This window comes from Oncorhynchus mykiss, unplaced genomic scaffold (assembly GCF_013265735.2).
Source record: "Oncorhynchus mykiss isolate Arlee unplaced genomic scaffold, USDA_OmykA_1.1 un_scaffold_490, whole genome shotgun sequence".
NCBI classification, from domain to species: Eukaryota; Metazoa; Chordata; class Actinopteri; order Salmoniformes; family Salmonidae; genus Oncorhynchus; species Oncorhynchus mykiss.
This window is the reverse complement of record NW_023493937.1, coordinates 2,501-12,500: the sequence shown is the minus strand read 5'-3', so window position 1 is coordinate 12,500 and position 10,000 is coordinate 2,501. Positions and strand designations below refer to the sequence as shown.

The window sequence follows — 10,000 nt, the reverse complement described above, 5'->3', positions numbered from 1 at the left end:
CGACCCTGCTTAGCTTCCGAGATCGGACGAGATCAGGCGTACTCAGGCCGGTGTGGCCGTAAGCGAGAAACTATCTCTTGGTGCACTATGTAAAGTCAAAGTGAGCCTGATTAACAGCTGTTGCATTTCCACCATTTAGATAAGCATCTTTGTGTCACTCAAAAAGTGGAAGAAATTGCATATACTGTAGCCATAATTTGTAGCACAGATTGTTGGATGAAATACAAACTAACCTTGCTTACTTATTTCAAAGCGAGGGCACATATTTCAGCCTTGTGGGAAAAAACGGACAAAGAGTTGAAATTCCACAAGGCAGTGACAAAAAGCTTACAGCACCTGGTATTCCCAGGCGGTCTCCCATCCAAGTACTAACCAGGCCCGACCCTGCTTAGCTTCCGAGATCGGACGAGATCAGGCGTACTCAGGCCGGTGTGGCCGTAAGCGAGAAACTATCTCTTGGTGCACTATGTAAAGTCAAAGTGAGCCTGATTAACAGCTGTTGCATTTCCACCATTTAGATAAGCATCTTTGTGTCACTCAAAAAGTGGAAGAAATTGCATATACTGTAGCCATAATTTGTAGCACAGATTGTTGGATGAAATACAAACTAACCTTGCTTACTTATTTCAAAGCGAGGGCACATATTTCAGCCTTGTGGGAAAAAACGGACAAAGAGTTGAAATTCCACAAGGCAGTGACAAAAAGCTTACAGCACCTGGTATTCCCAGGCGGTCTCCCATCCAAGTACTAACCAGGCCCGACCCTGCTTAGCTTCCGAGATCGGACGAGATCAGGCGTACTCAGGCCGGTGTGGCCGTAAGCGAGAAACTATCTCTTGGTGCACTATGTAAAGTCAAAGTGAGCCTGATTAACAGCTGTTGCATTTCCACCATTTAGATAAGCATCTTTGTGTCACTCAAAAAGTGGAAGAAATTGCATATACTGTAGCCATAATTTGTAGCACAGATTGTTGGATGAAATACAAACTAACCTTGCTTACTTATTTCAAAGCGAGGGCACATATTTCAGCCTTGTGGGAAAAAACGGACAAAGAGTTGAAATTCCACAAGGCAGTGACAAAAAGCTTACAGCACCTGGTATTCCCAGGCGGTCTCCCATCCAAGTACTAACCAGGCCCGACCCTGCTTAGCTTCCGAGATCGGACGAGATCAGCGAGAAATTGCATATACTGTAGCCATAATTTGTAGCACAGATTGTTGGATGAAATACAAACTAACCTTGCTTACTTATTTCAAAGCGAGGGCACATATTTCAGCCTTGTGGGAAAAAACGGACAAAGAGTTGAAATTCCACAAGGCAGTGACAAAAAGCTTACAGCACCTGGTATTCCCAGGCGGTCTCCCATCCAAGTACTAACCAGGCCCGACCCTGCTTAGCTTCCGAGATCGGACGAGATCAGGCGTACTCAGGCCGGTGTGGCCGTAAGCGAAAGGCAATCTCAAAAAGTGGATGAAATTGCATATACTGTAGCCATAATTTGTAGCACAGATTGTTGGATGAAATACAAACTAACCTTGCTTACTTATTTCAAAGCGAGGGCACATATTTCAGCCTTGTGGGAAAAAACGGACAAAGAGTTGAAATTCCACAAGGCAGTGACAAAAAGCTTACAGCACCTGGTATTCCCAGGCGGTCTCCCATCCAAGTACTAACCAGGCCCGACCCTGCTTAGCTTCCGAGATCGGACGAGATCAGGCGTACTCAGGCCGGTGTGGCCGTAAGCGAAAGGCAATCTCAAAAAGTGGATGAAATTGCATATACTGTAGCCATAATTTGTAGCACAGATTGTTGGATGAAATACAAACTAACCTTGCTTACTTATTTCAAAGCGAGGGCACATATTTCAGCCTTGTGGGAAAAAACGGACAAAGAGTTGAAATTCCACAAGGCAGTGACAAAAAGCTTACAGCACCTGGTATTCCCAGGCGGTCTCCCATCCAAGTACTAACCAGGCCCGACCCTGCTTAGCTTCCGAGATCGGACGAGATCAGCGAGAAATTGCATATACTGTAGCCATAATTTGTAGCACAGATTGTTGGATGAAATACAAACTAACCTTGCTTACTTATTTCAAAGCGAGGGCACATATTTCAGCCTTGTGGGAAAAAACGGACAAAGAGTTGAAATTCCACAAGGCAGTGACAAAAAGCTTACAGCACCTGGTATTCCCAGGCGGTCTCCCATCCAAGTACTAACCAGGCCCGACCCTGCTTAGCTTCCGAGATCGGACGAGATCAGGCGTACTCAGGCCGGTGTGGCCGTAAGCGAGAAACTATCTCTTGGTGCACTATGTAAAGTCAAAGTGAGCCTGATTAACAGCTGTTGCATTTCCACCATTTAGATAAGCATCTTTGTGTCACTCAAAAAGTGGAAGAAATTGCATATACTGTAGCCATAATTTGTAGCACAGATTGTTGGATGAAATACAAACTAACCTTGCTTACTTATTTCAAAGCGAGGGCACATATTTCAGCCTTGTGGGAAAAAACGGACAAAGAGTTGAAATTCCACAAGGCAGTGACAAAAAGCTTACAGCACCTGGTATTCCCAGGCGGTCTCCCATCCAAGTACTAACCAGGCCCGACCCTGCTTAGCTTCCGAGATCGGACGAGATCAGGCGTACTCAGGCCGGTGTGGCCGTAAGCGAAAGGCAATCTCAAAAAGTGGATGAAATTGCATATACTGTAGCCATAATTTGTAGCACAGATTGTTGGATGAAATACAAACTAACCTTGCTTACTTATTTCAAAGCGAGGGCACATATTTCAGCCTTGTGGGAAAAAACGGACAAAGAGTTGAAATTCCACAAGGCAGTGACAAAAAGCTTACAGCACCTGGTATTCCCAGGCGGTCTCCCATCCAAGTACTAACCAGGCCCGACCCTGCTTAGCTTCCGAGATCGGACGAGATCAGGCGTACTCAGGCCGGTGTGGCCGTAAGCGAAAGGCAATCTCAAAAAGTGGATGAAATTGCATATACTGTAGCCATAATTTGTAGCACAGATTGTTGGATGAAATACAAACTAACCTTGCTTACTTATTTCAAAGCGAGGGCACATATTTCAGCCTTGTGGGAAAAAACGGACAAAGAGTTGAAATTCCACAAGGCAGTGACAAAAAGCTTACAGCACCTGGTATTCCCAGGCGGTCTCCCATCCAAGTACTAACCAGGCCCGACCCTGCTTAGCTTCCGAGATCGGACGAGATCAGGCGTACTCAGGCCGGTGTGGCCGTAAGCGAAAGGCAATCTCAAAAAGTGGATGAAATTGCATATACTGTAGCCATAATTTGTAGCACAGATTGTTGGATGAAATACAAACTAACCTTGCTTACTTATTTCAAAGCGAGGGCACATATTTCAGCCTTGTGGGAAAAAACGGACAAAGAGTTGAAATTCCACAAGGCAGTGACAAAAAGCTTACAGCACCTGGTATTCCCAGGCGGTCTCCCATCCAAGTACTAACCAGGCCCGACCCTGCTTAGCTTCCGAGATCGGACGAGATCAGGCGTACTCAGGCCGGTGTGGCCGTAAGCGAAAGGCAATCTCAAAAAGTGGATGAAATTGCATATACTGTAGCCATAATTTGTAGCACAGATTGTTGGATGAAATACAAACTAACCTTGCTTACTTATTTCAAAGCGAGGGCACATATTTCAGCCTTGTGGGAAAAAACGGACAAAGAGTTGAAATTCCACAAGGCAGTGACAAAAAGCTTACAGCACCTGGTATTCCCAGGCGGTCTCCCATCCAAGTACTAACCAGGCCCGACCCTGCTTAGCTTCCGAGATCGGACGAGATCAGGCGTACTCAGGCCGGTGTGGCCGTAAGCAAAAGGCAATCTCAAAAAGTGGATGAAATTGCATATACTGTAGCCATAATTTGTAGCACAGATTGTTGGATGAAATACAAACTAACCTTGCTTACTTATTTCAAAGCGAGGGCACATATTTCAGCCTTGTGGGAAAAAACGGACAAAGAGTTGAAATTCCACAAGGCAGTGACAAAAAGCTTACAGCACCTGGTATTCCCAGGCGGTCTCCCATCCAAGTACTAACCAGGCCCGACCCTGCTTAGCTTCCGAGATCGGACGAGATCAGGCGTACTCAGGCCGGTGTGGCCGTAAGCGAGAAACTATCTCTTGGTGCACTATGTAAAGTCAAAGTGAGCCTGATTAACAGCTGTTGCATTTCCACCATTTAGATAAGCATCTTTGTGTCACTCAAAAAGTGGAAGAAATTGCATATACTGTAGCCATAATTTGTAGCACAGATTGTTGGATGAAATACAAACTAACCTTGCTTACTTATTTCAAAGCGAGGGCACATATTTCAGCCTTGTGGGAAAAAACGGACAAAGAGTTGAAATTCCACAAGGCAGTGACAAAAAGCTTACAGCACCTGGTATTCCCAGGCGGTCTCCCATCCAAGTACTAACCAGGCCCGACCCTGCTTAGCTTCCGAGATCGGACGAGATCAGGCGTACTCAGGCCGGTGTGGCCGTAAGCGAAAGGCAATCTCAAAAAGTGGATGAAATTGCATATACTGTAGCCATAATTTGTAGCACAGATTGTTGGATGAAATACAAACTAACCTTGCTTACTTATTTCAAAGCGAGGGCACATATTTCAGCCTTGTGGGAAAAAACGGACAAAGAGTTGAAATTCCACAAGGCAGTGACAAAAAGCTTACAGCACCTGGTATTCCCAGGCGGTCTCCCATCCAAGTACTAACCAGGCCCGACCCTGCTTAGCTTCCGAGATCGGACGAGATCAGGCGTACTCAGGCCGGTGTGGCCGTAAGCGAAAGGCAATCTCAAAAAGTGGATGAAATTGCATATACTGTAGCCATAATTTGTAGCACAGATTGTTGGATGAAATACAAACTAACCTTGCTTACTTATTTCAAAGCGAGGGCACATATTTCAGCCTTGTGGGAAAAAACGGACAAAGAGTTGAAATTCCACAAGGCAGTGACAAAAAGCTTACAGCACCTGGTATTCCCAGGCGGTCTCCCATCCAAGTACTAACCAGGCCCGACCCTGCTTAGCTTCCGAGATCGGACGAGATCAGGCGTACTCAGGCCGGTGTGGCCGTAAGCGAAAGGCAATCTCAAAAAGTGGATGAAATTGCATATACTGTAGCCATAATTTGTAGCACAGATTGTTGGATGAAATACAAACTAACCTTGCTTACTTATTTCAAAGCGAGGGCACATATTTCAGCCTTGTGGGAAAAAACGGACAAAGAGTTGAAATTCCACAAGGCAGTGACAAAAAGCTTACAGCACCTGGTATTCCCAGGCGGTCTCCCATCCAAGTACTAACCAGGCCCGACCCTGCTTAGCTTCCGAGATCGGACGAGATCAGGCGTACTCAGGCCGGTGTGGCCGTAAGCGAGAAACTATCTCTTGGTGCACCATGTAAAGTCAAAGTGAGCCTGATTAACAGCTGTTGCATTTCACCATTTAGATAAGCATCTTTGTGTCACTCAAAAAGTGGAAGAAATTGCATATACTGTAGCCATAATTTGTAGCACAGATTGTTGGATGAAATACAAACTAACCTTGCTTACTTATTTCAAAGCGAGGGCACATATTTCAGCCTTGTGGGAAAAAACGGACAAAGAGTTGAAATTCCACAAGGCAGTGACAAAAAGCTTACAGCACCTGGTATTCCCAGGCGGTCTCCCATCCAAGTACTAACCAGGCCCGACCCTGCTTAGCTTCCGAGATCGGACGAGATCAGGCGTACTCAGGCCGGTGTGGCCGTAAGCGAGAAACTATCTCTTGGTGCACTATGTAAAGTCAAAGTGAGCTGATTAACAGCTGTTGCATTCCACCATTTAGATAAGCATCTTTGTGTCACTCAAAAAGTGGAAGAAATTGCATATACTGTAGCCATAATTTGTAGCACAGATTGTTGGATGAAATACAAACTAACCTTGCTTACTTATTTCAAAGCGAGGGCACATATTTCAGCCTTGTGGGAAAAAACGGACAAAGAGTTGAAATTCCACAAGGCAGTGACAAAAAGCTTACAGCACCTGGTATTCCCAGGCGGTCTCCCATCCAAGTACTAACCAGGCCCGACCCTGCTTAGCTTCCGAGATCGGACGAGATCAGGCGTACTCAGGCCGGTGTGGCCGTAAGCGAAAGGCAATCTCAAAAAGTGGATGAAATTGCATATACTGTAGCCATAATTTGTAGCACAGATTGTTGGATGAAATACAAACTAACCTTGCTTACTTATTTCAAAGCGAGGGCACATATTTCAGCCTTGTGGGAAAAAACGGACAAAGAGTTGAAATTCCACAAGGCAGTGACAAAAAGCTTACAGCACCTGGTATTCCCAGGCGGTCTCCCATCCAAGTACTAACCAGGCCCGACCCTGCTTAGCTTCCGAGATCGGACGAGATCAGGCGTACTCAGGCCGGTGTGGCCGTAAGCAAAAGGCAATCTCAAAAAGTGGATGAAATTGCATATACTGTAGCCATAATTTGTAGCACAGATTGTTGGATGAAATACAAACTAACCTTGCTTACTTATTTCAAAGCGAGGGCACATATTTCAGCCTTGTGGGAAAAAACGGACAAAGAGTTGAAATTCCACAAGGCAGTGACAAAAAGCTTACAGCACCTGGTATTCCCAGGCGGTCTCCCATCCAAGTACTAACCAGGCCCGACCCTGCTTAGCTTCCGAGATCGGACGAGATCAGGCGTACTCAGGCCGGTGTGGCCGTAAGCGAAAGGCAATCTCAAAAAGTGGATGAAATTGCATATACTGTAGCCATAATTTGTAGCACAGATTGTTGGATGAAATACAAACTAACCTTGCTTACTTATTTCAAAGCGAGGGCACATATTTCAGCCTTGTGGGAAAAAAACGGACAAAGAGTTGAAATTCCACAAGGCAGTGACAAAAAGCTTACAGCACCTGGTATTCCCAGGCGGTCTCCCATCCAAGTACTAACCAGGCCCGACCCTGCTTAGCTTCCGAGATCGGACGAGATCAGGCGTACTCAGGCCGGTGTGGCCGTAAGCGAGAAACTATCTCTTGGTGCACTATGTAAAGTCAAAGTGAGCCTGATTAACAGCTGTTGCATTCCACCATTTAGATAAGCATCTTTGTGTCACTCAAAAAGTGGAAGAAATTGCATATACTGTAGCCATAATTTGTAGCACAGATTGTTGGATGAAATACAAACTAACCTTGCTTACTTATTTCAAAGCGAGGGCACATATTTCAGCCTTGTGGGAAAAAAACGGACAAAGAGTTGAAATTCCACAAGGCAGTGACAAAAAGCTTACAGCACCTGGTATTCCCAGGCGGTCTCCCATCCAAGTACTAACCAGGCCCGACCCTGCTTAGCTTCCGAGATCGGACGAGATCAGGCGTACTCAGGCCGGTGTGGCCGTAAGCGAGAAACTATCTCTTGTGCACTATGTAAAGTCAAAGTGAGCCTGATTAACAGGTTGCATTTCCACCATTTAGATAAGCATCTTTGTGTCACTCAAAAAGTGGAAGAAATTGCATATACTGTAGCCATAATTTGTAGCACAGATTGTTGGATGAAATACAAACTAACCTTGCTTACTTATTTCAAAGCGAGGGCACATATTTCAGCCTTGTGGGAAAAAACGGACAAAGAGTTGAAATTCCACAAGGCAGTGACAAAAAGCTTACAGCACCTGGTATTCCCAGGCGGTCTCCCATCCAAGTACTAACCAGGCCCGACCCTGCTTAGCTTCCGAGATCGGACGAGATCAGGCGTACTCAGGCCGGTGTGGCCGTAAGCGAGAAACTATCTCTTGGTGCACTATGTAAAGTCAAAGTGAGCCTGATTAACAGCTGTTGCATTCCACCATTTAGATAAGCATCTTTGTGTCACTCAAAAAGTGGAAGAAATTGCATATACTGTAGCCATAATTTGTAGCACAGATTGTTGGATGAAATACAAACTAACCTTGCTTACTTATTTCAAAGCGAGGGCACATATTTCAGCCTTGTGGGAAAAAACGGACAAAGAGTTGAAATTCCACAAGGCAGTGACAAAAAGCTTACAGCACCTGGTATTCCCAGGCGGTCCCATCCAAGTACTAACCAGGCCCGACCCTGCTTAGCTTCCGAGATCGGACGAGATCAGGCGTACTCAGGCCGGTGTGGCCGTAAGCGAAAGGCAATCTCAAAAAGTGGATGAAATTGCATATACTGTAGCCATAATTTGTAGCACAGATTGTTGGATGAAATACAAACTAACCTTGCTTACTTATTTCAAAGCGAGGGCACATATTTCAGCCTTGTGGGAAAAAACGGACAAAGAGTTGAAATTCCACAAGGCAGTGACAAAAAGCTTACAGCACCTGGTATTCCCAGGCGGTCTCCCATCCAAGTACTAACCAGGCCCGACCCTGCTTAGCTTCCGAGATCGGACGAGATCAGGCGTACTCAGGCCGGTGTGGCCGTAAGCGAAAGGCAATCTCAAAAAGTGGATGAAATTGCATATACTGTAGCCATAATTTGTAGCACAGATTGTTGGATGAAATACAAACTAACCTTGCTTACTTATTTCAAAGCGAGGGCACATATTTCAGCCTTGTGGGAAAAAACGGACAAAGAGTTGAAATTCCACAAGGCAGTGACAAAAAGCTTACAGCACCTGGTATTCCCAGGCGGTCTCCCATCCAAGTACTAACCAGGCCCGACCCTGCTTAGCTTCCGAGATCGGACGAGATCAGGCGTACTCAGGCCGGTGTGGCCGTAAGCGAAAGGCAATCTCAAAAAGTGGATGAAATTGCATATACTGTAGCCATAATTTGTAGCACAGATTGTTGGATGAAATACAAACTAACCTTGCTTACTTATTTCAAAGCGAGGGCACATATTTCAGCCTTGTGGGAAAAAACGGACAAAGAGTTGAAATTCCACAAGGCAGTGACAAAAAGCTTACAGCACCTGGTATTCCCAGGCGGTCTCCCATCCAAGTACTAACCAGGCCCGACCCTGCTTAGCTTCCGAGATCGGACGAGATCAGGCGTACTCAGGCCGGTGTGGCCGTAAGCGAGAGAAACTATCTTGGTGCACTATGTAAAGTCAAAGTGAGCCTGATTAACAGCTGTTGCATTTCCACCATTTAGATAAGCATCTTTGTGTCACTCAAAAAGTGGAAGAAATTGCATATACTGTAGCCATAATTTGTAGCACAGATTGTTGGATGAAATACAAACTAACCTTGCTTACTTATTTCAAAGCGAGGGCACATATTTCAGCCTTGTGGGAAAAAACGGACAAAGAGTTGAAATTCCACAAGGCAGTGACAAAAAGCTTACAGCACCTGGTATTCCCAGGCGGTCTCCCATCCAAGTACTAACCAGGCCCGACCCTGCTTAGCTTCCGAGATCGGACGAGATCAGGCGTACTCAGGCCGGTGTGGCCGTAAGCGAAAGGCAATCTCAAAAAGTGGATGAAATTGCATATACTGTAGCCATAATTTGTAGCACAGATTGTTGGATGAAATACAAACTAACCTTGCTTACTTATTTCAAAGCGAGGGCACATATTTCAGCCTTGTGGGAAAAAACGGACAAAGAGTTGAAATTCCACAAGGCAGTGACAAAAAGCTTACAGCACCTGGTATTCCCAGGCGGTCTCCCATCCAAGTACTAACCAGGCCCGACCCTGCTTAGCTTCCGAGATCGGACGAGATCAGGCGTACTCAGGCCGGTGTGGCCGTAAGCGAAAGGCAATCTCAAAAAGTGGATGAAATTGCATATACTGTAGCCATAATTTGTAGCACAGATTGTTGGATGAAATACAAACTAACCTTGCTTACTTATTTCAAAGCGAGGGCACATATTTCAGCCTTGTGGGAAAAAAACGGACAAAGAGTTGAAATTCCACAAGGCAGTGACAAAAAGCTTACAGCACCTGGTATTCCCAGGCGGTCTCCCATCCAAGTACTAACCAGGCCCGACCCTGCTTAGCTT

At 45.5% G+C, this 10,000-nt stretch overlaps 30 non-coding genes across 30 annotated transcripts in view; all 30 read right to left on the bottom strand.

Moving 5' to 3' along the window:
• The window catches only part of LOC118958572, a 119-nt gene extending 55 nt beyond the window's left edge, over window positions 1–64 (bottom strand). The window contains exon 1 of the ribosomal RNA XR_005047542.1: window positions 1–64. This exon is cut by the window's left edge and continues 55 nt beyond it. This is a non-coding gene — a ribosomal RNA (5S ribosomal RNA).
• A 260-nt stretch (window positions 65–324) lies between these two features.
• LOC118958570 lies at window positions 325–443 on the bottom strand. Its single transcript, XR_005047540.1, has one exon. It is a non-coding gene; the product is annotated as a 5S ribosomal RNA (ribosomal RNA).
• A 260-nt stretch (window positions 444–703) lies between these two features.
• LOC118958569 lies at window positions 704–822 on the bottom strand. Its single transcript, XR_005047539.1, has one exon. It is a non-coding gene; the product is annotated as a 5S ribosomal RNA (ribosomal RNA).
• A 507-nt stretch (window positions 823–1,329) lies between these two features.
• Window positions 1,330–1,448, bottom strand: LOC118958568. Its single transcript, XR_005047538.1, has one exon. It is a non-coding gene; the product is annotated as a 5S ribosomal RNA (ribosomal RNA).
• A 177-nt stretch (window positions 1,449–1,625) lies between these two features.
• Window positions 1,626–1,744, bottom strand: LOC118958567. Its single transcript, XR_005047537.1, has one exon. It is a non-coding gene; the product is annotated as a 5S ribosomal RNA (ribosomal RNA).
• A 424-nt stretch (window positions 1,745–2,168) lies between these two features.
• LOC118958566 lies at window positions 2,169–2,287 on the bottom strand. The gene has a single exon (XR_005047536.1). It is a non-coding gene; the product is annotated as a 5S ribosomal RNA (ribosomal RNA).
• Window positions 2,288–2,547: 260 nt separating this feature from the next.
• LOC118958565 lies at window positions 2,548–2,666 on the bottom strand. The gene has a single exon (XR_005047535.1). It is a non-coding gene; the product is annotated as a 5S ribosomal RNA (ribosomal RNA).
• Window positions 2,667–2,843: 177 nt separating this feature from the next.
• On the bottom strand, window positions 2,844–2,962 carry LOC118958564. Its single transcript, XR_005047534.1, has one exon. It is a non-coding gene; the product is annotated as a 5S ribosomal RNA (ribosomal RNA).
• Window positions 2,963–3,139: 177 nt separating this feature from the next.
• LOC118958563 lies at window positions 3,140–3,258 on the bottom strand. Its single transcript, XR_005047533.1, has one exon. It is a non-coding gene; the product is annotated as a 5S ribosomal RNA (ribosomal RNA).
• A 177-nt stretch (window positions 3,259–3,435) lies between these two features.
• Window positions 3,436–3,554, bottom strand: LOC118958562. The gene has a single exon (XR_005047532.1). It is a non-coding gene; the product is annotated as a 5S ribosomal RNA (ribosomal RNA).
• Window positions 3,555–3,731: 177 nt separating this feature from the next.
• On the bottom strand, window positions 3,732–3,850 carry LOC118958561. The gene has a single exon (XR_005047531.1). It is a non-coding gene; the product is annotated as a 5S ribosomal RNA (ribosomal RNA).
• A 177-nt stretch (window positions 3,851–4,027) lies between these two features.
• LOC118958556 lies at window positions 4,028–4,146 on the bottom strand. Its single transcript, XR_005047529.1, has one exon. It is a non-coding gene; the product is annotated as a 5S ribosomal RNA (ribosomal RNA).
• A 260-nt stretch (window positions 4,147–4,406) lies between these two features.
• On the bottom strand, window positions 4,407–4,525 carry LOC118958545. Its single transcript, XR_005047528.1, has one exon. It is a non-coding gene; the product is annotated as a 5S ribosomal RNA (ribosomal RNA).
• Window positions 4,526–4,702: 177 nt separating this feature from the next.
• Window positions 4,703–4,821, bottom strand: LOC118958534. The gene has a single exon (XR_005047524.1). It is a non-coding gene; the product is annotated as a 5S ribosomal RNA (ribosomal RNA).
• A 177-nt stretch (window positions 4,822–4,998) lies between these two features.
• LOC118958523 lies at window positions 4,999–5,117 on the bottom strand. Its single transcript, XR_005047513.1, has one exon. It is a non-coding gene; the product is annotated as a 5S ribosomal RNA (ribosomal RNA).
• A 177-nt stretch (window positions 5,118–5,294) lies between these two features.
• LOC118958512 lies at window positions 5,295–5,413 on the bottom strand. Its single transcript, XR_005047502.1, has one exon. It is a non-coding gene; the product is annotated as a 5S ribosomal RNA (ribosomal RNA).
• Window positions 5,414–5,672: 259 nt separating this feature from the next.
• On the bottom strand, window positions 5,673–5,791 carry LOC118958501. Its single transcript, XR_005047491.1, has one exon. It is a non-coding gene; the product is annotated as a 5S ribosomal RNA (ribosomal RNA).
• A 258-nt stretch (window positions 5,792–6,049) lies between these two features.
• On the bottom strand, window positions 6,050–6,168 carry LOC118958490. The gene has a single exon (XR_005047480.1). It is a non-coding gene; the product is annotated as a 5S ribosomal RNA (ribosomal RNA).
• A 177-nt stretch (window positions 6,169–6,345) lies between these two features.
• LOC118958479 lies at window positions 6,346–6,464 on the bottom strand. The gene has a single exon (XR_005047469.1). It is a non-coding gene; the product is annotated as a 5S ribosomal RNA (ribosomal RNA).
• A 177-nt stretch (window positions 6,465–6,641) lies between these two features.
• On the bottom strand, window positions 6,642–6,760 carry LOC118958468. Its single transcript, XR_005047458.1, has one exon. It is a non-coding gene; the product is annotated as a 5S ribosomal RNA (ribosomal RNA).
• Window positions 6,761–6,938: 178 nt separating this feature from the next.
• LOC118958457 lies at window positions 6,939–7,057 on the bottom strand. Its single transcript, XR_005047447.1, has one exon. It is a non-coding gene; the product is annotated as a 5S ribosomal RNA (ribosomal RNA).
• A 260-nt stretch (window positions 7,058–7,317) lies between these two features.
• On the bottom strand, window positions 7,318–7,436 carry LOC118958445. The gene has a single exon (XR_005047435.1). It is a non-coding gene; the product is annotated as a 5S ribosomal RNA (ribosomal RNA).
• A 257-nt stretch (window positions 7,437–7,693) lies between these two features.
• LOC118958434 lies at window positions 7,694–7,812 on the bottom strand. Its single transcript, XR_005047424.1, has one exon. It is a non-coding gene; the product is annotated as a 5S ribosomal RNA (ribosomal RNA).
• Window positions 7,813–8,071: 259 nt separating this feature from the next.
• On the bottom strand, window positions 8,072–8,188 carry LOC118958533. Its single transcript, XR_005047523.1, has one exon. It is a non-coding gene; the product is annotated as a 5S ribosomal RNA (ribosomal RNA).
• A 177-nt stretch (window positions 8,189–8,365) lies between these two features.
• On the bottom strand, window positions 8,366–8,484 carry LOC118958423. The gene has a single exon (XR_005047413.1). It is a non-coding gene; the product is annotated as a 5S ribosomal RNA (ribosomal RNA).
• A 177-nt stretch (window positions 8,485–8,661) lies between these two features.
• On the bottom strand, window positions 8,662–8,780 carry LOC118958412. Its single transcript, XR_005047402.1, has one exon. It is a non-coding gene; the product is annotated as a 5S ribosomal RNA (ribosomal RNA).
• Window positions 8,781–8,957: 177 nt separating this feature from the next.
• Window positions 8,958–9,076, bottom strand: LOC118958401. Its single transcript, XR_005047391.1, has one exon. It is a non-coding gene; the product is annotated as a 5S ribosomal RNA (ribosomal RNA).
• A 260-nt stretch (window positions 9,077–9,336) lies between these two features.
• LOC118958390 lies at window positions 9,337–9,455 on the bottom strand. The gene has a single exon (XR_005047380.1). It is a non-coding gene; the product is annotated as a 5S ribosomal RNA (ribosomal RNA).
• A 177-nt stretch (window positions 9,456–9,632) lies between these two features.
• Window positions 9,633–9,751, bottom strand: LOC118958379. Its single transcript, XR_005047369.1, has one exon. It is a non-coding gene; the product is annotated as a 5S ribosomal RNA (ribosomal RNA).
• A 178-nt stretch (window positions 9,752–9,929) lies between these two features.
• The window catches only part of LOC118958368, a 119-nt gene continuing 48 nt past the window's right edge, over window positions 9,930–10,000 (bottom strand). Inside the window, exon 1 of the ribosomal RNA XR_005047358.1 lies at window positions 9,930–10,000. This exon is cut by the window's right edge and continues 48 nt beyond it. This is a non-coding gene — a ribosomal RNA (5S ribosomal RNA).